The sequence below is a fragment of the Vespa crabro genome, unplaced genomic scaffold (genome assembly GCF_910589235.1).
Source record: "Vespa crabro unplaced genomic scaffold, iyVesCrab1.2, whole genome shotgun sequence".
NCBI classification, from domain to species: domain Eukaryota; kingdom Metazoa; phylum Arthropoda; class Insecta; order Hymenoptera; family Vespidae; genus Vespa; species Vespa crabro.
The window spans coordinates 2,033,745-2,061,084 of record NW_025813595.1 but is presented as its reverse complement, the minus strand read 5'-3'; positions in this window follow the sequence as shown (position 1 = coordinate 2,061,084).

The following is a 27,340-nucleotide window of genomic DNA, read 5'->3' as shown; positions in this document are numbered from 1 at the left end:
CTATTGTGTTATTATCGTTATTATTATAATCGAAATTGTCTTTATTATCGTTTTATTATAATTATTATTGTCGTTATTATCGTTATTATCGTTATTTTCTTTATTATCGTTTTTATTGAATATCGTCCTTATAAACACTATCTATACATTTATCCTATATTACTATATATATCAATATATATATTATTATTACTATCGTTATTATAGTTATTATTGTTATTATTATAATCGTTCTTATCTTTATTATCCTTATAATCGATATTATATTTATTAATATAACCGTTATTATCGTTGTTATCGATTTTATGGTTATAATTTTTATCGTAATTTTTCTCCTTATCGTTACTATTGTTATCAATATTATAGTCATTATTATTGTTATTATTATTACTATCCTTATTAACGATATTATATTTATATTTATTATTATTATTATCGTTATTATCGGTATCATCGTTATTCTTCTCATTAATATTATTATTTTTTTATTATCGTTATTATCATTATAATCGTTATTATCGTTTTTGTTGTTATTATTAATATCGTTTTTATCTTTATTATCTTTATTTTAAATCTTATTATATTCGATAATATAGTTATAATCGTTATTATTATTACTATTATCGTCATTATCATCATTATTATTATCGTTAATTTCTTTATTATCGTAATTATTTTTATTATTATTATTATTATTATTATCATTATTATTGTTATTATAGATAGTATTATTATTAGTATTATTGTTATTATCGTTTATATTATTATCGTTATTACCTTTTTTATTGTTGCAATTGTCATTATTATTATTATCGATATTATCGTTAATATTGTTATTATTGTTATCGATATCAACGTTATTATCGTTATTATTAGAAACTTTAATTATGCTATTATCGTTATTATTGTTAACATTGTATATATTATTATTATTAAAATTATCCTTATTATCGTTAATATTGATAATATTAATATCTATATTATCATTATTAATGTTATTATTTTTATCGACGATATCCTTATTATCCTTATTATTGATATTATTAATATTTCTTTTATCGTTATATTCGTAAATATCATTTTTATTATACTTATTATCGTTATTATTGTTATTATCGTTATTATTGTTATTATTATTTTCGATGAAATCGATATTATCTAATTTATTAATATCCATATTTTCGTTATTATGTTTTTTATCGTCATTACCGTTATTATCGTTAATATTATTATGAATATTATTGTTATTATTATGATTATTATTATCGTTCATATCTTCATTATCTTTAATAATGATATTATTGTTATTATTACTTGTATTATTAACGCTATTATATTAATTATCGTTATTACTTTTATTATTACTATAATTATTATTGTTATATGTATTATTTATATCGATATTATCGTTATTATCATTCATTTCGTATTTAATATTATTACCATTATCTTCCATTTCTTTACCATCGTTATTATTGCTATTATTACTATTGTTACTATTGTATTTATTATTACGCGATATTACCGTTATTATCGTCATTATTTTATTATTATTATCGTTATTACCGTCATTATTGTTATTATTATTATTGTTATTACCGTTTTAATAGTTATTTTTGTTATTATTAATACAGTTATTACGAATATTGTCGTTATTATTAATGTTATTGTTATTATTATTATCGTTATAAACGTAATTATCGTTATTAATATTATTATTATTATCGTTATTATCGTTATTATAGTTATAATTATTAGAATTATTATCTTTTCTATTATTATTATCGTAATTATTGTTATTATTGTTATTGTTATTATCGTTAGTATTGTTATATTTTTTATTATTATTATGGATATTTTCATTAATATCATTACTACCGATTTTATACTTATTACTATTAACGTTATTATCGATCCTATTATTATTATTATCAATATTATCGTTAGTATCGTTATAATTATTAGTATTATTATCATTATTATTGTTATTATCGTTATTATTGTAATTATTATTATCGATTATTTGGTTATTATCATTATTATCGTTATTATTATTAATATTATTCTTCTCATAACCGTTATTATTGTTATTATTGTGAGTATTAATGATATTATTATTATTATTATTATTATTATTATTATTATTATTATTATTTTTATCATTATTATTGTTATTATTATTAATATTATTCTTATCATAACCGATATTATTGTTATTATTCTGGTGATTATAATTTTTAATATTTTTATTATTATTATTATTATTATCGTAATTATCGTTATTATTATTTTTACTATAATTGTTATTATCGTTAAAATAGTTATTACTGTTATTATTATTATTATTATTATCGTTATTATTATCGATATTGTTGTTATTATTGTCGATATTGTTGTTATTATTGTCGATATTATCGTTAATATTGTTATTATTATTATCGTTGATACCGATATTATCGTTATTATCTTTTTTATCGTTATTGTTGATTTTATTGTTATTTTTTTATTTATCCTTACTATCGTAATTACTATTATCATTATTGTCGTCATTATGTATATTATCGTTATTATAGATATTATCAATATTATTATTGTTATTAATATTGTATTTATTATCGTTATTGTGGATATCGTTATTATTGTTTTTATCGTTATTATTGTAATAATGTTATTATGACTATAATTATTATCATTATTATCGTAATTATCATTATTATTATTACTATTATTATTACTATTATTATTATTTTTATTACCGTTATTATCGTTATTATCGATATTTTTGTTATTATTATTTCCATTATAATCGATATTATCGGTATTATTAATAATAATATTATCTTTATTATCGTTATTAGCGTTATTAATTTTATTATTATTACCTTTATTATCGTAATTATCGTTATTAACTTTATTAATATCATTATTATAATCTATATTATCGTTATTATTTTAATTTTTTTATCGTTATTATCGTTATTACTATTATTATTATGTTAATTATTATCGTATTATAATTATTATCATTATTATCTTTAATATTGTCAATATTAACGTTAATATCGTTATTGTTTTAATCGCTATTATGTTTTCGCTATTATCATTATCGTTATAATTATTGACGATATTATCGTTAGTATCGGTATTATTGTTATTATTGTTATTATTATTATCGTTATTATTGTCGATATTGTTGTTATTATTGTCGATATTATCGTTAATATTGTTATTATTATTATCGTTGATACCGAAGTTATCTTACTTATTAATATCGATATTATCGTTATTATCTTTGTTATCGTTATTGTTGATATTATTGTTATTTTTCTATTATTTTTATTCGTTACTACTGCTATTATCGTTATAATTATTATTATTATTTTGTCGTTAGTATCTATAATATCGTTATAATTACTATAATTATTATTATCTTTATAATCGTTATTATCGTTATTATAGTTATTATTATCATCGATATTATCGTAATTATCACCATTATTATTATCGTTAAAAACTCTTTTATCGTTATTATCGTATTACATTTTTATTACTACTATTATTATTGTTATTATCGATATTATCTTTATTATTCTTAATATTATTATTATTACATCTATTATTATCTTTATTATTGTGATTGTCATTATTGTTTTTATTATTGTTAATATTATTATCATTCTTAAAATCATATTCGTTATTATCGTTATTATTGTTATTATTATTATCGTTAGAAAAATTTACATTGTTATTATCTTTATTATTACTATTATTATCATCGTTATTATCGTTATTATCGTTATTATCATTATAATTTTATTATTATTATCGATGTCACCGTTATTATACTTATTTTCGTTTTTATTATTATTATTATTAATATTATTATCGTTGTTATCGTTATTATTGTTATTACTATTTTCTTTAATATCGTTAATATTGTTATTTTTATCACAGTTGTTATCGTTATTTTTGCTATTATCATTATTGCCGTTGTTATCTATTTAATCGTTATTATTATAATCTCTGTTATCTATATCATCCTTATTATTATTATTGTCATTATTATTATTATCGATATTATCGTTAATATTGTTAATATTATTATCTATATTATCGTCAAATTTGTTAATATTATTATCGATATTATCGTCTTTATTGTGTATATTATTAACATTATTATCGTTATTATTTTTATTGTTATTATCCTTATTATCGTAAATATCGTTATTATCTTAATTATTACTATTACTATTATTGTTATTATCGTTATTATCGATATTATCATTGTTAACTTTATTATCGTCATTGTTGATTTTATTATTATCATTATTATCGTTATTGTCGTTATAATTTTTATTATTATTAGTGTTAATATCTTTCTTATCAACATAGTCATTATTATAGTTATTATCGTTATTATTATTATCGCTATTATTGATGGTACCGTTAATATCGTTCTTATCATAATAAAATAATTTTTATAAAAGTTATTATCGTTAATGCCATTGATATCTTTATTATCGTTATTATTAGTATTATTTTTGACGTTATTATCGTTATTATCGTTATTATTGTTATTAATATTATAGTTATCACTGTTATTATACTTCTTTTCGTTATTATTATTATTATTATTAATGTTAATATCGTTGTTTTGTTACTAATGTCATGACAATTTTCGTTAATATCGTTATTATTGCTATTATTATTATTATTTTTATTATCGTTATTACCGTTATGACCGTTATTATTATCAACGTCATTATCATTATTATTATTATCGTTATCTTAATTGTCGTTATTATTGTTACTATCGATATTTTATTATTATTCTTATAGTTATTATCGTTATTATTATTATCTATATTATCGATATATCGTTATTATTGCTATTACTATTTTCAAAATTTTCGATATTATCATTAATATTTTTATTATTATTATCGTTATTATTGCTATTATCGTTAATATCTTTATTATTAATATAATTATTATCATAAATATCGATATTATCTTTATTAATATTACTACTAATATCGTTATTATTGTTATTACTATATTCCTTACTATCGAAATTATCGTTATTATAGTTATTATCGTATTATCGTTATTATCGTTACTATCGTTATTATAATTATTATTATTATTATTATTATTATTATCATTAATATCGATATTATCGATATTATTATTAATATTACTATTGACGTTATTATCAATAATATTGTTATCGTCATCATCATTATTATCGTTATTGTTGTTATTATTCTTAACATTACCACTATTATTATCGTTATTATACAAATGATTGTTTTTATTTTTATTATAATTGTTATTATTATTATTATCGATATTATTTTTAAGATCGTTATTATTATTATTACCATTGTCGTTATAATCGTATATATTACTATCATTATTATCTTTATTATTGCTATTATTGTTATAATTACTATCATTAATACCTATATTATCGTTATTATCGTTATTATTAATATTATTATTAATATTTTTATTGTAGATATTAACTTTATTAGCGTTATTATTATCATTATTATTATCGTTATTATCTTTAGTATGATTATCGTTATTATCGGTATTATCGTTAATATCGTTATTTTCTCTATTAATATTATTATTATTATCTTTATTATCTTTATTATCGTTATTAATAATATTAATATTGTCATTATTATCGTTAATAATATTATCGTTATCTTTAATATCGTTATTATTGTTATTATATCTATTAATATTAATGTTATAATCGATATTATCGGTATTATTATAATCGAAATTATCGCTATTAATGTTATTATTGTTATCGTTATTATATTTACATTCGTTATTACTATTTTTATTATTATTTTTATTATCGTTGTTAACGTTACAATTTTTATTAATATTTTCGTTAATATCGTTATTATTGTTTCTTCTATTATTGTTATTATCGTTATTATCATTTTTATCGTTATTATCGTTATAATCGTTATTATTATTACTATTATAAACTTCGTTAACATTATTATTCTTACTAACGATAATATTATTATTATTATTATCGTTATTATCGTTATTATTATAATCGCTATTATTGTTATGATCGTTATTATAGTTATTATTAAAATTATTAATATCGATATTATCGTATATTGTTAATATTATTATCGATATTATCGATATTATCGTTATTATTATTATTATTATTATTGTTATAATTATTACTGTTTTTATTATCGTTGATAAAATTATTACCGTTATTAATGTTATTATTACTATGGTTATTAACGTTAAAATCGTTATTATTGCTATTATTATTATCGTTATTATCATTATTGTGGTTATTATTCTTTTTATTTTTATTGTTATAATCGTTATTATTCTTATTATTATTATTATTGGAATAGTTATTATCGTTATTATAGTTTTTATCATTTTTATCTTTTTATCTTCATTAGCGTTCTTATTATCATTACTATTATCGTTATAATCGTTATTGTTATAAATCGTATAATCGTTATTATCGTTATTATTATTATTATTTTTATCGTTATTATCGTTATTATTATAATCGTTATTATTGTAATTATCGTTATTATCGTTATTGTCGATATTGTTATTACTATTATTACCGTTATAAACAGTTATTATCGTCATTATTATTATTATTATTTTTCATTAATATCGATATCATCGTTAATATTGTTAATATTAATATCGATATTATCGACTTTATCGTATATATTATTATCATTCTTATCGTTATAATTGTTATTATTGTTATCATCATTATTATGATTATTGTCGTTATTATCGTTATTAGTGATATCTTTATTATCGTTATTTTCGTTATAAAAGATATTAATGTTATTACTACTATTATTATTGTAATTAGATTTATTATTATTATTATTATTATTAACCTTATTATCGTTATAATCGCTATTATTGCTAATATTATTATCGTTATTGACGTAAACATAGTTATAAATTTTATTGTAGCTAATATCCTTATTATAGTTATTATCGTTATTAATGTTATTATTATTATTATCGATAGTATCGTTACTATCGTTATTGTTATCATTTATAACATTTTTTTTTTGTAATATTGTTATTATATTTATCGTTATTATCGTTAATAACCTTATTATCGCTATTATCGTTATTATTATTATTATTACTACTATTATTATTTTATTATCGTTATTAGCGTTATTAGTGTTAATTTTGTTAATATTACTACTATTATTATCGTTTCTTTCGGTATTATTAGTATTATTGTAATTCATATAAATATTATTATCGTTATTAGGATTATAACTGTTATTATCGTTATTATTGATTTATAATTGTTATCGCTTTTATCGTTATTATTGATATTATTACTGTCATTATTATCGTTAATATCGTTGTTATTTTTATTATTGTTACTATTATTATGGTTATTATCCTTATTATCGCTATTATAATTATCATTGTTATTATCGGTATTATCGTTATTACTGTTATTATTATTATTATTATTATTTTTATAGATATTATCGTTATTATTGTGATTATTATTATAGATATTATCGTTAATATTGTTATTATTATTACCGATATTATCGCTAACACAATTATTATCATTATTATTGTTATTTTCGTTATTATCGTCATTATTGTTACTATCGATATTATTATTACTGCTATCGTTATTACTGCTATTATTATCATTCTTATTATCTTTATTATCGTTATAATTGTTATTAATTTAATTGTTAGTACTATTATTATCGTTGTTATCATTATTATTGCAAACATTGTTAATATAGTTATTATTACTACTATTAAAATAATTGTCGTTATTATCGTATTATTGTTATTATTATTATCGTTACTATCTTTAATATCGTTGTTATTTTTATTATTATAGCTATTATTATCGTTATTACCGATTTTATCGTTCTTATCGTAATTATTGTTATTATTAATATTATTATTATTATCGATTTTATCGTTAATATTTTAAATGTTATTACCGAAATTATCGTTATTATCGTTATCATTATTATCGTTATTATTATTATTATCTTTATGTCCGTTAATATCGTTATTATCTTTATTATTATCTTTATATCGTTATTATTGATATTATTATTGTCATTATTATTGTAATTATTTTTATTATTGTTATAATTATTTTTTTTTTATAGTTATTATAACTATTATCGTTATTACGATTAATATCGTTATTATATTTATTATTATTATTATTATCGTTTATATCGTTATTACCGTTATTATTATTATTAATACTGTCGTAATTATATTTACTATTAATATAATAATTAACGTTATTAACATTATTATCGTTATTATCGTTAACATCGTTATTATTATTATTATAATTGCCGTTATTAACGCTATTATCCTTATTTTGGTTTTCATCGTTATAAATGTTATGATAATTACCGTTATTGTCTTTATTAATTCTTCTTTATTAATGATATTTTTGTTGTTATTATTACTATTATTATCGAATTCAACGTTATTACAGTTGTTATTCTTATTACTATTATCGGTATTTTCCTTACTATCGATATTATTATTATCGTTAGTATCGTTATTAATGTTAGTATACTTATTATTGTTTTTATTACTACAATTATTATCGTTGATATCGTTATTATCTCTATTATTATTATTATTATTATGGTGAATATCGTTATTATCGTCATAATTATTATTAATATTTTCGTTATCATCGTTATTATATAATCGTATTTATCGGTAATATCGTTACCATAGTTATATTTATTATTATTATTATTATCATTATTATTGGTGTTATTATCGTTAGCATCGTTATTATTATTGTTACTATTACTGTTATTATCGCTATTATCGTTATTATTTTTATTATTATTATTGACGGTATCGTTATTATCCTTAATATCGTTATTATTATTATTATTGTTATTATTAATAATATTTTTACCGTAATGATCGTTATTATCGTTATTATCGTCATTATCGACATTATTGTTAATACTATTATTTTTATTATCGTTAGTATTGTTATTATAAATATTATTAACTATGTTTTGATAATTATTATCGTAATTAGCGTTACTGTTGTTATTATTATTATCGTTATAATTGATAATATTATTATCTCATTATCGATATTATCGTTATTATCGTTATTTTTATTGTCGTTATAATTTTAGTTATTATTATTATTATTATTATCGATATTATCGTTATTTTCTTTATTATTTTTATTATTATTGTATTTATTACCGTTATTATCGTTATTATCGATATTATTATTATTATTATTACCAACATTATCGTAATTATCGTTATTATTACTATTATTATTATCGTTGTTATCGTTAATATCGCTATTATTATTATTATTAAAATCTATATTTTCTTTTTTATTGTTATTATTATTATCTATATTACCATTATTATCGTTATTATCGATATTGTTATTATTATTATTAACTTTATTATCGTGATTATCGTTATTATTAATATCATTATTATCGTTATTATATTTATAAACGTAATTATTGTCATTATTGTCGTTATTATTGTCTTACCGTTAACATCGTTATTATTGTTTTTATTATTATTATTTTTATTATTACCGTTTTTATAGTTTTTATCAATGTTATTGCTATTTGTGTTATTATTATTATAGTTAATATAGTTATGATTATTATTATTTTTATCGATATTAGCTTCTTAATCGTTATTATTATTATTATTATTACCGTCATTATCGTTATTATCGTTATTATCGTTATTATCATTATTTTGTTTTTATTATTATTATTATTATCGTTAATATCTTTATTATGCCTATTATTATTATCGTTATTATAGTAATTATCTGTATTAATTCTATTATTATTAACGTTACCATTGTTATTATCGTTTTTATCATTTTTATTATTATTTCTATTATCGCTATTATCGTTATTATTATTATCGTTATTTTCGTCATTATCATTATAATTGTTATATATATTATTATCGCCATTATCGTTATTATTGATTTTAATATTATTGTTATTATCATTATAATCAGGGTAATCTCAATAGGAGCAGGACCTTGCACCTCCTTCTAAACCAGCTCCGCTCTGAGATAAAGCTGATATCGTTTTAATTAGCGAACAATACCAGGACACAGCAGGAATAGGATGGTACGCATACGAATTGTTCACCGCGGCCATTTGGATCCCAGATCGCTGACAAATACATGTGCCCGATCAAGGATCCGGATGTGTATACGTTTGGGTGAGACAAACCTCGACGACTTGTATCAGTGTATATCTCACCCCAAACGACACGGAGGGGGCACTGCTGCTGCTCAACTAGGTCATGCGCCGAGTCATCAACTGGATGGAAGAGCACGGGCTATCCTTTTCAGCCCAGAAAACAGAGATCGTGATACTAACGAAGAAGCGTATCAACACCTTGCGCAGCTTCTCCGTTGGAGACACGATGGTGCAGAATAAGCCGTCCGTCAGGTTCCTAGATGTAATGCTCGATTACAAATTCAATTACGGATTGCATATAATAATGGCATCCGACAAGGCGGCAAATGTAGCATCCACTCTGGGCACACTCATGGCCAATGTCAACGGCCCCCGACCTTGCATTAGGCGAATACGGATGCGTGCCGCCGATGAAGTGATGCTATACGTCGCGGAAGTATGGGCCGAGGCGTTGCGATAAGAGAAATATCGCAAGCGCATAGTCGCGGTACACAAGAGGAGTACTCTCCGAATCGCGTGCTCCTACAGCACGGTCTCAGAGCCCGCAGTGCTAATTGTCATCGGGGTAATCCCGATCGACCTACTAGCCAAGGAGAGACAATTCGTCCATCAGCAGAAGCCCGTTCTGGGGAAGGAGGAGGCATCATATTAAGCCGGGTCTAACAGCATCGAGACCTGACAAAGCAGATGGGAGCAGGAACCTAGGGGCAGATGGACTGCCCGACTCAATGGTCGACTTGACAACTGGATAACCCGAAAGGCGGGTGAGGTAAATTTCTACCTCACCCAATTCTTAACATGGCATGGCCTGTTCCTCTCCTTCCTCGCAAAGATGGGGTAAGTAGCAAACGGCAACTGCCCCTATGAGGATTCGATCAAAGAAGATGCAAACCACACGTTCTTCATATGTACCCGGTGGAACGCCGAATGACTTGCCTTAGAGCAGGAGCTTGGGGACATCTTGCTGGACAACAATGTCGAGAAAATGCTGCGAGGGCAGAAGAAGTGGAACAGGGTGGTCTGTTACGTAAGAGAAATCTTACGCAACAAGAAGATGGTTATGGATGGCCCATAGACGTGCCACCAACGTTGTTCCAGGTTCCTGCCACTTAGAACCGAATGAGAGAGACCAGTTTAGGGACATGAGGCAGTGGTGTCATTCCGAAGTAATGCTACAAAGCGGTGCAGGGATGGTTTCACTATGCCACTAGGATGGAAATGCGTTTAGTCGGTAGTGTCTATTCCAACGATGAGCCCGACACTCCAGGGACAATAACGGGGGACCCAAATGGTAAAGGGTTCCTCTAGCGGTCAGGGACCCTAGGTAAGTGCGTAAAAATTGGCATTCACAGACCGTCAAAGAAAATAAAAAATAAAAAAAAATTATCTTTATTATCATTATTATCGCTATTATCGTTATTGTTGTTATGAGTGTTTTTATTACTACTATTAATAACTTTATTATCTTTATTATTAATATTATAAATATTATTAATACAGTTATTATAGATATTATCGTTATAATTATTATTATAATCGTTACTATCGTTATTATCGTTATTATTAACATAATTATTATTGTTATTTTCGCTACTATTATTATCGTTATTATCGTTAATATCGCTATTATAATTATTATTATTATCGTCATTATCGATATTATTATAATCGTTAATATTGTTAGTATTGTAATTATTATTATTACCATTATTATCGTTATTATCGTTACTATTGCTATAATTATTATCGTTATTATCGTAATTATCGTTATTAATTTTATTATTATTATCGTTATTGTCGTTATTATTTTTATTATTTTTAGTATCATTGTTATTGTTATTATTATTATTAATATTAATTTTGTCATCCATATTATTTGAAATTATTTTTAACTTTATGATCGTAATTATTATTATTAATTTTATTATTATTAAAGTTATTATCGTTATTGTTGTTATTTTAATAATTACTATTATTGTTATCATCGTTATTATATTTATTATGGGTATTATTATTTTTGTTATTAATGTCGTTATTACCGTTATCATCGATATTATTGTAATAATTATTAACTTTATTACCGTAATAATTGTTATTTTATTATTATTATTAATGGCATTATAATAATTATCGTTACTAACTTTATTATTGCCATCATGATTATCGTTATTACCGTTTTTACTGTTATTACTTTTATTATTGTTATTATTATTTTTATTACCATCTATATAATCGTTATTATCGTTATTATTGTTATTATTATTATTAATATTACTATTTTTATCTTTACTATTGATATTATTATTATCGATAATATCGGTATTAACGATTATATCGTTCACATTGTTAATATTGTTATTATTATTATTATGATTACTATCGTTATTATGGATAGTATCGTTATTATTATTATTATTATTATCGATATTATATATATTATTGTGTATTATTATTACCGATAATATTGTTATTAACGTTATTATTGTTATTATCGTTGTTCATGTTATTCTTATTATTAATATTATCCTTAATAACTTTATTATCATTATTTATATTAATATTATTATTGCTATTATCGTTATTATCGGTATTATTGTAATTAATATTATCGCTATGATCGTTATTATTGTTAGTATTAGAATTATGATCGTCATTGTCGTTTTTATCGCTAATATAGTTAGTATTGTTATTATTATTATATTTATTACCTCTTATTACCGATATTATCGATATTATTATTAATTTTATTACCTTTACTATCGTTATTATCGTTATTATGATTATTATTATTATCGCTACATACGATATTACTGTTAATATTATTATTATTTTCGACATTATAATTTTTATTGTTATTATGGTTTTATTGTTATAATCGCTATTATAATTATTATTATTTTCATTATTAATATTATATCTTTAGTATCTTCATCATTATTATTATTATCATCGTTATAATCGTATGTATCGTTATTATCGTCATTATTGTTATTACTAATAATAATAATATCGTCATTATCCATATTATCGATAATATTGTTATTATTATTATCTTTATTATCGTTATTATTGTTAAAATTAATATTGATTTTATTATTTGAGTAATTATCGATATTACAATAATTATCGTTATTATTGTTGTTATTATTATCGTTATTGTCGACTTTATAGTAAATATCGTTATTAATTTTATTATAATTATAGTTATTATCGTTCTTATCGTCATTATTGTTAATATTGTTATTATTAATATCTTTTTTAACGTTATATTGTAATTATCAATTCTATTATTACTATTATTATCGTTATTTTCGTTATTATCCTTAATAGTATTATCATTATTATCGTTATTATCGTCATTATTAATGTTGTCATTATTATTATTATCGTCATTTTTGTTATTACCGTTTATATCGTTATTATTATTATTATTGCTATTATTATTTATATCGTTATTATCGTTATTACCGTTAAGAATATTAATATAATTTTTTTATTATTGTTATTATCGTTATTATCGTTATTATCAATATTACTATTATTATTAGTAACGTTATTACCGTTTTTATCGTTATTGTTGTTATTATTATATATTATTTTTTTCTTAATTATCGTTATTATTCTCAATGTTGTTATTATCCCTATTATGATTATCGTTAATAATGTCATCATGGTCATTATTACTATTAGTTTTATTATAATCATTATAATAATTATCGTTATTATCGTTATTATTGTTGTCGTTATTATTGCTTTTATCTTTATTATCATTATCATCATAAATATTATTTTCGTATTTATTAGTTTCGTTATTATGGTTAATATTGATAGTATTATTAACGTAATTATCGTTGTTATCGTTATTAACGTTATTATTTTTTCAATTATTATTATTATTGTTACAATTGATATTATTGTTATTATTATTATCGATGTCATCCTTATTATCGCTATTATTGATCTTATTATTATCTTTATTATCGTTATTATCGTTATTATCGTAATTAATGTTACCGCTATTACCGTTATTATCGTTATTATCATTATTCTTGTTATCGTTTTTATTGTTATTATCCTTCTTATCGTAATTAATACTATTATTATCGTTAATATTGATTTTATGAATTTTATTATTACTTTTATTATGGTTATTATTGTTATTATCTTCAATAACATTATCGTTATTAATATTATTATCGTTATTACCGTTATTGATGTGTTTATTATTATCGTTATTATCGTAAGATATCCTTATTATCGTTATTATTACTATTGATATTATTGCTATTTTCGGTTTTATCTTAATTATAATAATTTTTATTATCTATATTATCGTTATTATTTTTATTAATATTAATAATATTATTGTAATTATCATTAATATCGCTATAATCGTTTATAATGGTAAAATTATTATTATTATTATTATTATTATCGTTATTATCATAATTATCGTTATTATTCTTATTATTATTATCGTTATTATCGTAATAAAAGTAATTATCGTTAATAATTTTATTATAATTATATTTCTTATCGTTTTTATCGTTATTATTGTTAATATTGTTATTATTTATGTCGTTTTTAACGATATATTCTAATTATCAATATTTTTATTACTATTATTATCGTTATTATGTTATTATGACTCTTATTACTATCGTCATTACCGTTATTATCATTAGTATTGTTATTATCGTTATTATGATAATCAAATTTATCATTATTATTGTTATAAATATTATTATTACTCTTTTGATTATCGTTATTATTGTTGCTATTATCGTTATTATCGTTATTATTATTATCGTTATTATCGTAATTATCGCTATTATTGTAATTATCGTTATTATCGTTCTTATGATTATTATTATTATCTTCTTTATCATTATTACTATTATCGTTATTTTCGATACTGTTGCTATTATTATTATTATTACCTTTAACGATATTATCGTTATTATTATTATCGGTATTATCGTTATTATCGTTATTATCGTTATTATTATTATTATTATTATTATCGTTATTGTCATTAATATCGAAATTATCATTATTATTATCAATATTACTATCGGTATTATGGTTATTATTGTTATCATTATTATTAATATTGTCGTTATTACATTACTGTTATCGTCGTTTTTATCATTATTATCGATATTATTATTATTATTATTATTATTATTATTATAATTAATATTATTATTATTATTATTATTATTATTACTATCGTTATTATCGTCATTTTCATTATTGTCGTTATTATTATTATTATTATTAATGTTAATATCGATATTATCGTTATTCTTATTATTACTAATGTCGTTATAATAGTTATTATTATTAATGTTTTTATCTTTTTTTTCGTTATTATTATTATTATTATTAATATTATTGTAGTGATTATAGTTATTATCGTTATTATTGTTATAATTATTAGCTTTAATGTCGTTAATATCTATATTATCTTTATTATTATTTTTATTATTTCCCTTAAACTTTTTTACCATTATTATTGTTGTTATTATTATTATCGTTATTATCTTTAATATAGTTATCTTTGTTATCGTTATTATCGTTATTATTGTTATAATTTTTATGGTTACTAATATTATTATCCTTATTATACTAACTATTTTTAATATTATTAATATTATTATTATTGTTATTATTATTAATTTCGTTGTAATCGTTATTATCATTTTTATCGTTATTATTATCATTAATATTGTCGTTATTATCGTTATTATTATTATAATCATTATCGTTATTATCGTTATTATCGTAATTATTGTTGTTATTATTATCGTTATTGTCGTTAGTATCTTTATTATCGTTATTATTACTGTTTTTATTATCGTATTCTTCGTTTTTATTGCTATTATTATTTTTTTATTAGCGTCATTATCGTTATTATCGTTATTATAGTTATTATTATTATTATTATTATGATTATCGTTATTATGTTTATTATCGTTATTATTATTACTATTATTATTATCGTTATTATCGATAATTTCGTTATTTTTGTTATTTTGTTAGTATTATTATTGTTTTTATCGTTAATATTTTTATTATCAATATCGATATTATCGTCTATAACGTTATTATCATTATTATTTTTATTATCGTTAATAATGTTATTATCTTTATTATTATTATTATTATCGTAAATATCGTTATTAATGCTATCACTATTATAATTATTATTGTTATTACCATAATTATTGTTATTATCGTTATAATTGCTTTTATTATTATCGTTATTATCATTAATATCGTTATTATCGCTATTATTATTATTAATATTAATACCGTTATTAAAGATATTATCTTTATTATAACCATCTTCATTATCGTTATTATCATTATCGTTATTATCGTCATTATAGTTATTATTGTTACTATCGATATTATATTTATTACTATTATCGTTATTTTCGTTAATATCATCATCGTTATTTTCCTTGTTATGGTTATTATTGCTATTATTATTATTTTTATTATGGTTATTAACGTTAAAATTATTATTATTTTTATCGATTTTATCGTTAAAGTTTTTATTATTATTTTCGATTTTATCGTGTTTATCGATATTATTATGATTCGTTATTATCGTTATTATCGTTTTTAGCTTTATTATTAATATTACTAATTTTGTTATTATCGTTATTGAAGTTTTTATTTTTATTTTTATTACCGTTATTAACCTTATTATAGTTATAATCATTACTATAATCATTTTCGTTATTATTATTAATATTATAACCGTTATTATTGTTATTATCGTTATTATTATTATTATTATTATTATCGATATAATCGTTATTATTTCTATTACTTTTATCGTTATTATCGTTATTATCGTAATGATTATTATCCTTATTATCGTTAATATGATGATCATTCTTATCATTATTATGGTTATCATTATTATTATCGTTATTATCGTTATTATTTTTATAACTTTTTTTATTATTATTATACTTAATGATATTTTCGTTAATATTGTTAATAATATTTTCGATATTATCGTTATTATCGTTATTATTATTAACGTTATAGTCGTTAATGTCGTTATTAGGCATATTATTCGTATTATTGTTATCGTTATTATCGCTATTATTACGTTTATTATTGTCGTTATTTACGAAATTATCGTTATTATTTTACTATTATTAACGTTATTTTCGTTATTATCGTCAGAATCGTTAATATAATTACTATTATTATCATCATTATCGTTATTATTGTTATAATAGATACTATTATTATTATTATTTTCGTTACTATCGATATTATCATTATCATTATTATTACTACTGTCGATATTATCATTAATATTGTTATCGTCATAATCTTTATTTTCGTTATTATTGTTATTATTGACAAGATTACCAACATTATTATCGTTATTGTACTTAATATCGTTATTATAATTATTATTTTTATTATTATTATTAACGTTACTATCTTTATTATCGTTATTATTATAATTGTTATTTTCATCATTATAGTTATTATAGTTATTACTATTATTATTATTATCGATATTATCGTAAATATTGATATTATTTTTATCCATCTTATCATTATAGTTATTATTATTGATATTAAATACGTTTTTATCGCTATTATTGTTATTACTGTTATTATTACATCTATTATTATCGTTATTACCGTCATAATAATTTTTATTCATAACATTGCTATTATTTCTTTTATTTTTATCGTTATTATCGTTATTGAGGTTTTTATTTTTTTTATTATTTATTTTATTATCGTTCCTATCATACAACTGTTATTATCGTTAATTTAGTTAATATTATTATCGTTAGAAACTTTAATATCCTTATTATCTTTATTATTTCTATTATTATTATTGTTATTATCGCTTTTGTCGTTATTATCATTATTTTCGTTGTTATCGTTATTATCGTTGTTGTTATAAACGTTATCATCTTTCTTATTGTTATTATTATTATAATTTTTATTGTTATTATTATCATTATTATTATTATTATAGACATTATTATCTTCATTATCGTTATTATCGATATTATTGTTATTATGATTTTCTTTATTATCGTTAATATCGGTATTATCGCTATTATCGTTATTATGATTATCGTTATTATCGTTTATATTGGTATTAACGTTATTATCGTTATTATCGTTATTATTATTATAAAAATTATCGTTATTGTCGTTATTATTGTCATTATGGTTATCATTATTATTGATATTATCCTTATTACCGTTATTATTATTACCGTCATTATCGTTATTATAGTTATTATTCTTAATACTGTTGTCATTATTACTACTATTATTAACATTATTATCTTCATTATTAGTAATATTGTAATTATTACTTCTATTATTATCTTTATTATCGCTATTATTAATGCTATTATCTATATTTTTTTGTTAATATCTTTATTATTACAATTATAATTATTGTCATTAACATTATTATTGTTATTAAATTTATTACCTTTATTATCGATATAATTGCAATTTTTTTTATCGTTATTGTCGTTAATATCTTTGATATCTTCATTATTATTACTATTATTATCGATAATAACATTAATATTGTTAATGGTATTACCGATGTTTTCGTTAATATTGTTATTTTTATTATCGATATTTTCGGTTACATCGTTATTATCAATATCGTTATTATCATTATTATCATTGATATCGTTATTATAGTTATGATTATTTTTATTATTATTGTTATTATCGTTATTATTGTTATTATTATTATTATTATTATCTTTATTACTGTTATCATCGATATTATTGTTATTATTATTTTCGTTAATATCGTTATTATTGATAATTTTATTTCCGTTATTATCGTTATTATTGCTATTATGATTATTATTACAATCGTTTTTGTCTTCATTATCGATAATATAATTTTTATTATAATGATTATTATAGTTATCATTGTCATTATTGTAATTATTATTATCGATGTTATCGTAATTATCTTTATTATAGTTATTATTACTATTATTATTATAGTCATTCCCGTTATAATCGTTATTATTTTTATGATTATTATTGTTATTGTTACTATTATTATTATTATCGTTTGCATCGTTATTATCTTTAATATTGTTATTATTTATATTATTACTTTTATTATTATCGTTATTTTCGTTATTATTTTTATTATTATCTTCGTTATTGTCGTTAGTATCGTTATTGAATTTATACTTATTATTTTTTTTATCGTTATAATCTTTATTATCGTTATTATTCATATTACTATTGTCGTTATTAACGTTATTATCGTAATTATAATTATTGCTTTTTTCGATATTAACGTTATTATTATTATTTTTATTATCGTATTTATGTTTATTATTGCAATAATTATTCTCGTTATTATCGTAAGTATCGTTTTTAATTTTATTACTATTTTCGTTATTATGGATATTATCGTAATAATCGTTATTACTATTACTATTATTATCATAATTATCGTGATTATTGTTACTATCGATATTATTATTATAATTATTATCGTTATTATCGTTATTATTATTATATCTAATTATTTATTATTATCGTTATTATCTTTATTATTACTATGAATATTGTCGTTAATCTTGTTAATAATATTATCGTTATTATCGTTATTATCATTATTATTGTTATTATTATTATCGCTTACATCGTGATTATCCTTCTTTTCGTTATTATTATAAATATTTTTATTATCGTTTTTATGTCGTTTTTATTGTTATTATTATTATGATTATTACAGTTATAATAATTTATTATGTTATTATTATTATTAAAGTTATCACAGTTATTATCATTATTAATGTTCGCATTATAATTGTTATAATCGTTATTATTGTTATTATTATTGTAATTATCATTATTATCGCTGTTATCGTTGATATCGTTTTTATCGTTATTATTGTTATTATTTTCATCGTCATTATCGTTATTTTTGTTACTATCGATATTATTATTATTATTACTGTAATTGTTAATATCGTAATTTTCTTATCGATATTAATGTTATTATCGCTAATGTCGATAATATCGTTACTGCCTTTATTACTATTATTATTATTATTATAGTTGTTATCGTTATAATCCTTATTTTCGTTATTATTTTGATTATTATTATCGTTTTTATCGTTGTTATCGTTATTATTGTTATCATCGTTAATTTCGTTTTTATCGTTATTATTGTTATTATTATTATCTTTGAAATAGTAATAATCTCTGTTTACGTTAATATTATTATTATTATTGTCGTTATTGTCGTATTTATTGTTATTATTGTTATTATTATTATCGTTATTATCGTTACTAACTTTAATATATGTATTATATCCATTATTTTCATTGTTATTATTGTTATTAAATTCATTTTATTTATTGTCATCATTTACGTTAATACTGTTATTATTATTACAGTTATTATTGTTATTTTCGTTATTATATTATTATCATTTTTATCGTTTTATCTTTATTATTTTTCTTATTATTATTACTATTATCGTTATTATCGTTAATGTTATAATCTGTATAATCGTTATTATCGTTATTATCTTTATTATTGTTATTATTATTATCGTTGTCTTCGATATTATCCTTATTTACTTCATTATTAATATTGTTATTATCCTTATTATTGTTATTATTATTATCGTTGACATCATTATTATCCTTATTTTCGTTATTATTATTATTACTTTTATCGTTGGTATCGTTTTTAATGTAATTATTATTATACTTTTTATCGTTATTATCGTTATTGCCATTAACAGTATTATTACTTTTGCCGTCACTATCGTTAATATTATTATATTTAATGTCATTATTGTCGTTATTTTCGTTAATTTTGTTATTATCGATTATATCGTTAATTATCGATTTTGCCGTTATAGTGGTTATTTCCGTTATTTTCGTAATCAACCTAATTAACGGTATTATTATTATTATTATTATTTTCGTTATGATCGTTGTTATCGTTATTATCAATATTATTGTTATTATTATTATTATTATTATTGTCCTTTTTATCGACATTATCGATATTTCCAATATTATCTATATAATTGTAATTGTTATGATCGTTAATGTCGTTTTACCGTTATTATCTTTAATGTTATTGTCCTTATTATCGTTATTACCTCTATTTTTACTACTATTAATATCGTTATTACCTTTATTATCGGTACTATCGTTATATTTATTTTTATTATTATCGACATAATCGTTATTATATTTACTATTGCTATTATTAATATTGTTAGTGTTATTATTATTATTATCGTTATTATCGTTATTTTCGTAATTATTATTATTATTATTGTTATTATCGCTATTATCGTTATTGTCGTTATTATGGTTATTATCGTTATTATAGTTATTAGTATTATTGTCGATATTATCGTTATTATTATTACTAATATTATCGCTTTTATCGTTATTATTATAATTGTTATATCTGTAATTATTGTTATTATATTTTTTATCGTTATTACTGTTATTATTGTTAATATTACTACTATTATTATTATTATTTTCGTTGTGATCGTTAATATTATTCTTATTATTATTATTATTATTATTACTGTCATTATTATCGTTATAATCGCTATTATCGTTATTATCGTTATTATTGTTACTACTAATATCGTTATTATCGTTATTTTCGATAATATCGTTATTATCTTTCATATTGCTATTTATAATTTCGAAATGGACGTTATTTTCGATAATATTGATATATTTATTATACTTATTATCGTTATTATTGTTGTTATCGTTATTATCGTTATTATTTTTGTTATTATTATTGTCGTATTATCGTTATTGTTATTATGTTTATTTTCCTTATAATTGTTGTTATTGTTCTTATTATTATTATTCTTATTGCTTTTATCGTTATTTTCGATAATATCGTTATTATCTTTATTATTATAATTTTTATTGCAGTTATTATTTTTATTATCGTTATTACTATTTCTACTATTGTCCTCTTTATCGTTAATACCATATCGTTATTATATTTATTATAGTTAATAATGTCGCTATTATTATTATTATTATAGTTATTATCGTTATCATTGTTATTATTGTTATTATTTATATTATTAATATTATTATTATCGTTATTACCGTTATTATCGTTATTATCGATATTGTTATTATTATTATTTACATTATAATCGTTATTATCGTTTTTACTACAATTACTATGATAATTATTATCGTTTTAAAATTATTATCATTATTATCTTTAAGATTGTCAATATTATCGTTAATATCGTTATTGTTTTTATCGATATTACCATTATTATAGTTATTATTGTTAACGATTCAATCGTTATTTTCGGTATTAAAGTTATTATTGTTATTATTATTATCGATATTATCGTAATTATCGTCATTATTGTTACCGTTAAATTCGTTTTTATCGATACAATATTTATTCCTTTTTTACTACTAGTATTATTTTTACTATCGTTCTTATAGTTATTATTCATAATATTGTTATTATTAATACTATTATTATCGTTATTATCGTTATTGTCGTTATTATTATTACTAATATTATCGATTTTATCGCTAATTTTTATTATAATCATTTTATTATAATCGCAATTATCGTTATTATTGTTATTATCGTTATTATCGTCATTATAGTTATTATTTTTATTAATATGGTTGTTATTATTATCATTATTATTGTTATTATTTTTATTACTGTTATTATCATTTTCAATATTATCGATATATTCCTATTTATTATTGTTGTTACCGTTATTAGGGTCATTATAGATATTATGACTATTATTATTAGCGTTCTTTTCTTTATTATTGATATTATTATTATTATTATTATTCGTATTATTATTGTCATTATTATCTTTATTATTGTTATTATTATTATTATTATTATTATTATTATTATTATTTCCGTTATTATCTTTATTATTTTTATTATTATCATTATTAGTATCGTAATTATCGTCATTATCGTTTTTATTATTATTACTATTATTATTATTATTGTTATTATCGTTTATATCAATATTTTTATAATTATTATTGTCGTTATTATCGTTCTTACTATTATCCTTATTATCGTTGTTATCGTTATTATTGTTAATATTATTATCGTTATAATCATTACAATCGTTATTATTGTTATCATCTTTATTATTACTATTATTATTACTGTAATTATCTTTATTATCGGTATTATCGTTATTATAATTATCGTCATTATTGTTGTAATCGTTATTATAGTTACTATCATTATTAACGTTATTATTGTCATTATCGTTATTGTCATAATCCGTATAATCGTTATTATCGTTATTATCTTTATATTGTTATTATAATTATTGTTGTCATCGTTATTATCTTTATTTTCAATTTTTTTATTAATATTTTTATCACTATTATCGTTGTTATCTTTATTATTATTACAATTATTATCGATAATAACTGTAATATTGTTAATGGTATTATCGAAATTATCGTTAATATTATTATTATTATTATCGAAATTATCGGTAATGTCGTTATTATCATTATCGTTATTATCATTATTATCATTGATATCTTTATTATCGTTATTATTATATTTATTATTATCGTTATCATTGTTATGAACGTTAATATTGTTAATATTATTATCGATAATATTGTAATTGTCGACATTATTGTTATCGTCATTACAGTTATTATCGTTATAATTGTTATTATTACTGTCGTTATAATATTTGTTATCGTTATTATCGTTACTATTATTTTATTCTTATCGTTATTATAGTTATTATCGATATTTTTGATATTACTATTATCGATGTTATCGTTATTATCCTTATTGTCATTATTAATACGTTTATTATTATCGTAATTATCTCTATTATCCTTAATATTATTATTATTATTATTATTATTATTATTATTATTATTATTATTATTATTATTATTATTATTATTATCTTTAATATCGTTTTTAACGTTAGTATCTTTATTATTCTTATTACTAATATCGTTAATATAGATATTATAGTCATTATTGTTATTATTATTATGATATTTATCGTAATTTTCTTTATTATTCTTATTATTAATATAATAGTTATCGTTATTATTGTCATCGCTATTATCGTTATTACCATTATTCACTTCATTAACGTAATTATCATACTTAATATTATTTTTATTGCCTTTATTATTGTTATTATCATTATTATCGTTATTATCGTTATTATTATTATTATTAATATTTTTACTGTTATTATTATTATGATCGTTATTATCGCTATTATCGTTATTAGTGTTATTATAATTAATATTCTAATCTTTATTATCAATATTAATGTTATTATTATAAACATTATTTTCGTTATTATAGTTATTATTGTTATAATTATTATATTCATAATCGTTAACATAGTTATCATTTTTATTTTTATTATTATTATTTTCGTTATTATTGTTCCTATCGTTATTATCGATATTATTGTTATTATTATTATCTTTATTTTCGATAATACTTTTATTGTCGTTATTAATGTCATTATATTTTTTATTGTTATTATTGTTATTTTTGTTATTATTAGTATTATTATTATCGTAATAAAAGTTATTATCGATATTAATGTTGTTATTATTATCGTTATTATTATTATTATGGTTAATATTATTATTATTATTATCGTTTGTATTATTATTTTCGTTATTATCATTATCTTTATAATCAATAATATCGTTAATAATTTTATTATTATTGTTATTATTTTTATTAGTATTTTCATTATTATCTTTATTGTTTTTATTAATATTATTGTGTTTATCGTTTATATCGATTATATATTAATTATAAAAATTATTATTATTATCGATATTATCTTTATAATCGTAATTACTATTATTACTATTACGTTATTATCGTTACCATTATTATTGTTATTATCAGTATTATCGTAATTTTCGTTATTATCGTTATGATTATTATTATTGTTATTCGCTATTATCATTATTGTCGTTATTATTGTTATTATAATTACTTATATTATCGTTTTTATTGCTATTATTATTACAATTACTATTATTATTATCGTTTTTATCGTTAGAATTGTTGATATTATAATAATCATTGTCGTTCTAATTATTATTATCGCTAATAACATTACCGTTATTATTGTTATTATTATTATTATTACTATTATTTTTGTCTTTAATATCGTTATTTTTGTTATTATTATTATTATTAATATTATTATTATTGTTAATGTCGTTATCATCTTTATTATTACTATTATTATTATCGTTAATATCGTTAATATCGTTATTATCGTTAGTTTCGTTACTATATTTATTATTATTATTTTTATCGTTATTATCGTTAGTAGTGTTATTATAATTATCGATATTATTGATATTATCGTTAATATTATAATCGTTATTTTCTTTATTAACGTTATTATCGTTATTATTATTATTACTGCTACAATTATTATCGTTATTATCGTAATTATAGTTATTATTAATGTTATTATTTTCGTTGTAATCATAATTGGCGTTATAAATTTTATTATAAATATCGTTATTATTACTATTACTATTTTCATTATAATCGTAAACATAATTATCGTTATTATCTTTATTGTCATTATTATTGTTAATATTGATATTACTACTCCTACTATTATCGCTATTATCGTTATCGACTTTATTATTTTTTTCATTATTATTATCAATATTATTGTCGTTTTTATAGTAATTATCGTTATAATCATTATTTTCGATATTTTTATTATTATTATTATTATCATAATTATGGTTGTTGACGTTATATTCGCTATTATTATTATAATTAAAATCGCTATTATCGTTATTATCATTATTATCGTTATTAATGTTATTATAATTATTATTTTTGTATTTATTGTTGTTATCATTATTATCGTTATTGTTGTTAATATCGTTATTATCTTTATTATTATTATTATTATTATCGATATTATCGTTATTGTTGTTATTATTAATAATACAATTATCGTTACTATCGTTATTATTATAATCGTTATTATCGTTATTATCGTTATTATCGTCATAATCGTAATTGTTATTATTATTTATATCGATATTATCGTTAATATTGTTTTTTTATTATCGATATTATCGTTATTATCGTTATTATTATTACCGTTAAAATCGTTTTTATTGTTATTACTATTATAACTGTTATTACTATTAAATTTATTATCGTTATTATCGTTATTATAGATATTATGATTATCGTTAAAATTTTTAATATCATTATTCTCTTTATTATAACTATTATTATTCTTGTTATTATCTTTATTATCGTTATTTTAATTTTTATCGTCATAATCGTTGTTATTGTTATTATTATTATCGATAATAAGGTTAATATCCTTGTTATCTATATTATTATTACTATTATTATTATCGTTATTATCGTTATTATCGTTATTATCGTTAATATTATTACACTATTATCGTTATTAACGTTATTATTATAATCGTTATTACCGTTATTATCGTTATTACCATTATATTGGTTATTATCGTTATTATTATTATTATTAATATCGTCATTAACTTTAATAATGTTCTTATCTTTATTTTTATTTGCATTATTATTGTCAATATCGTTATTATCATTGTTATCAATATTATCGTTATTATCGTTATTATGATTTTTTTTAATCGTTTTCATCTTCATTATCGTTGACATCATTATTATTATAATGATTATTATAGATATTATCATCATTATTGTAATTATTATTATCGATGTTATCATTATTATCCTTATTATCGTTATAATTACTATTGTTATTATTATTTTTATGCTTATAGATATTATCGTTAATAATGTTACTTTTATTATCGATATTATCATTAATATTGTTAATATTATTATCGATAATATCGACTTTATCGTATTTATTATTATCATTATTATCGTTATTATTATTATTATTATTAGCGTCATTATCGTTTTTATTTATATTATTATTGTCGTT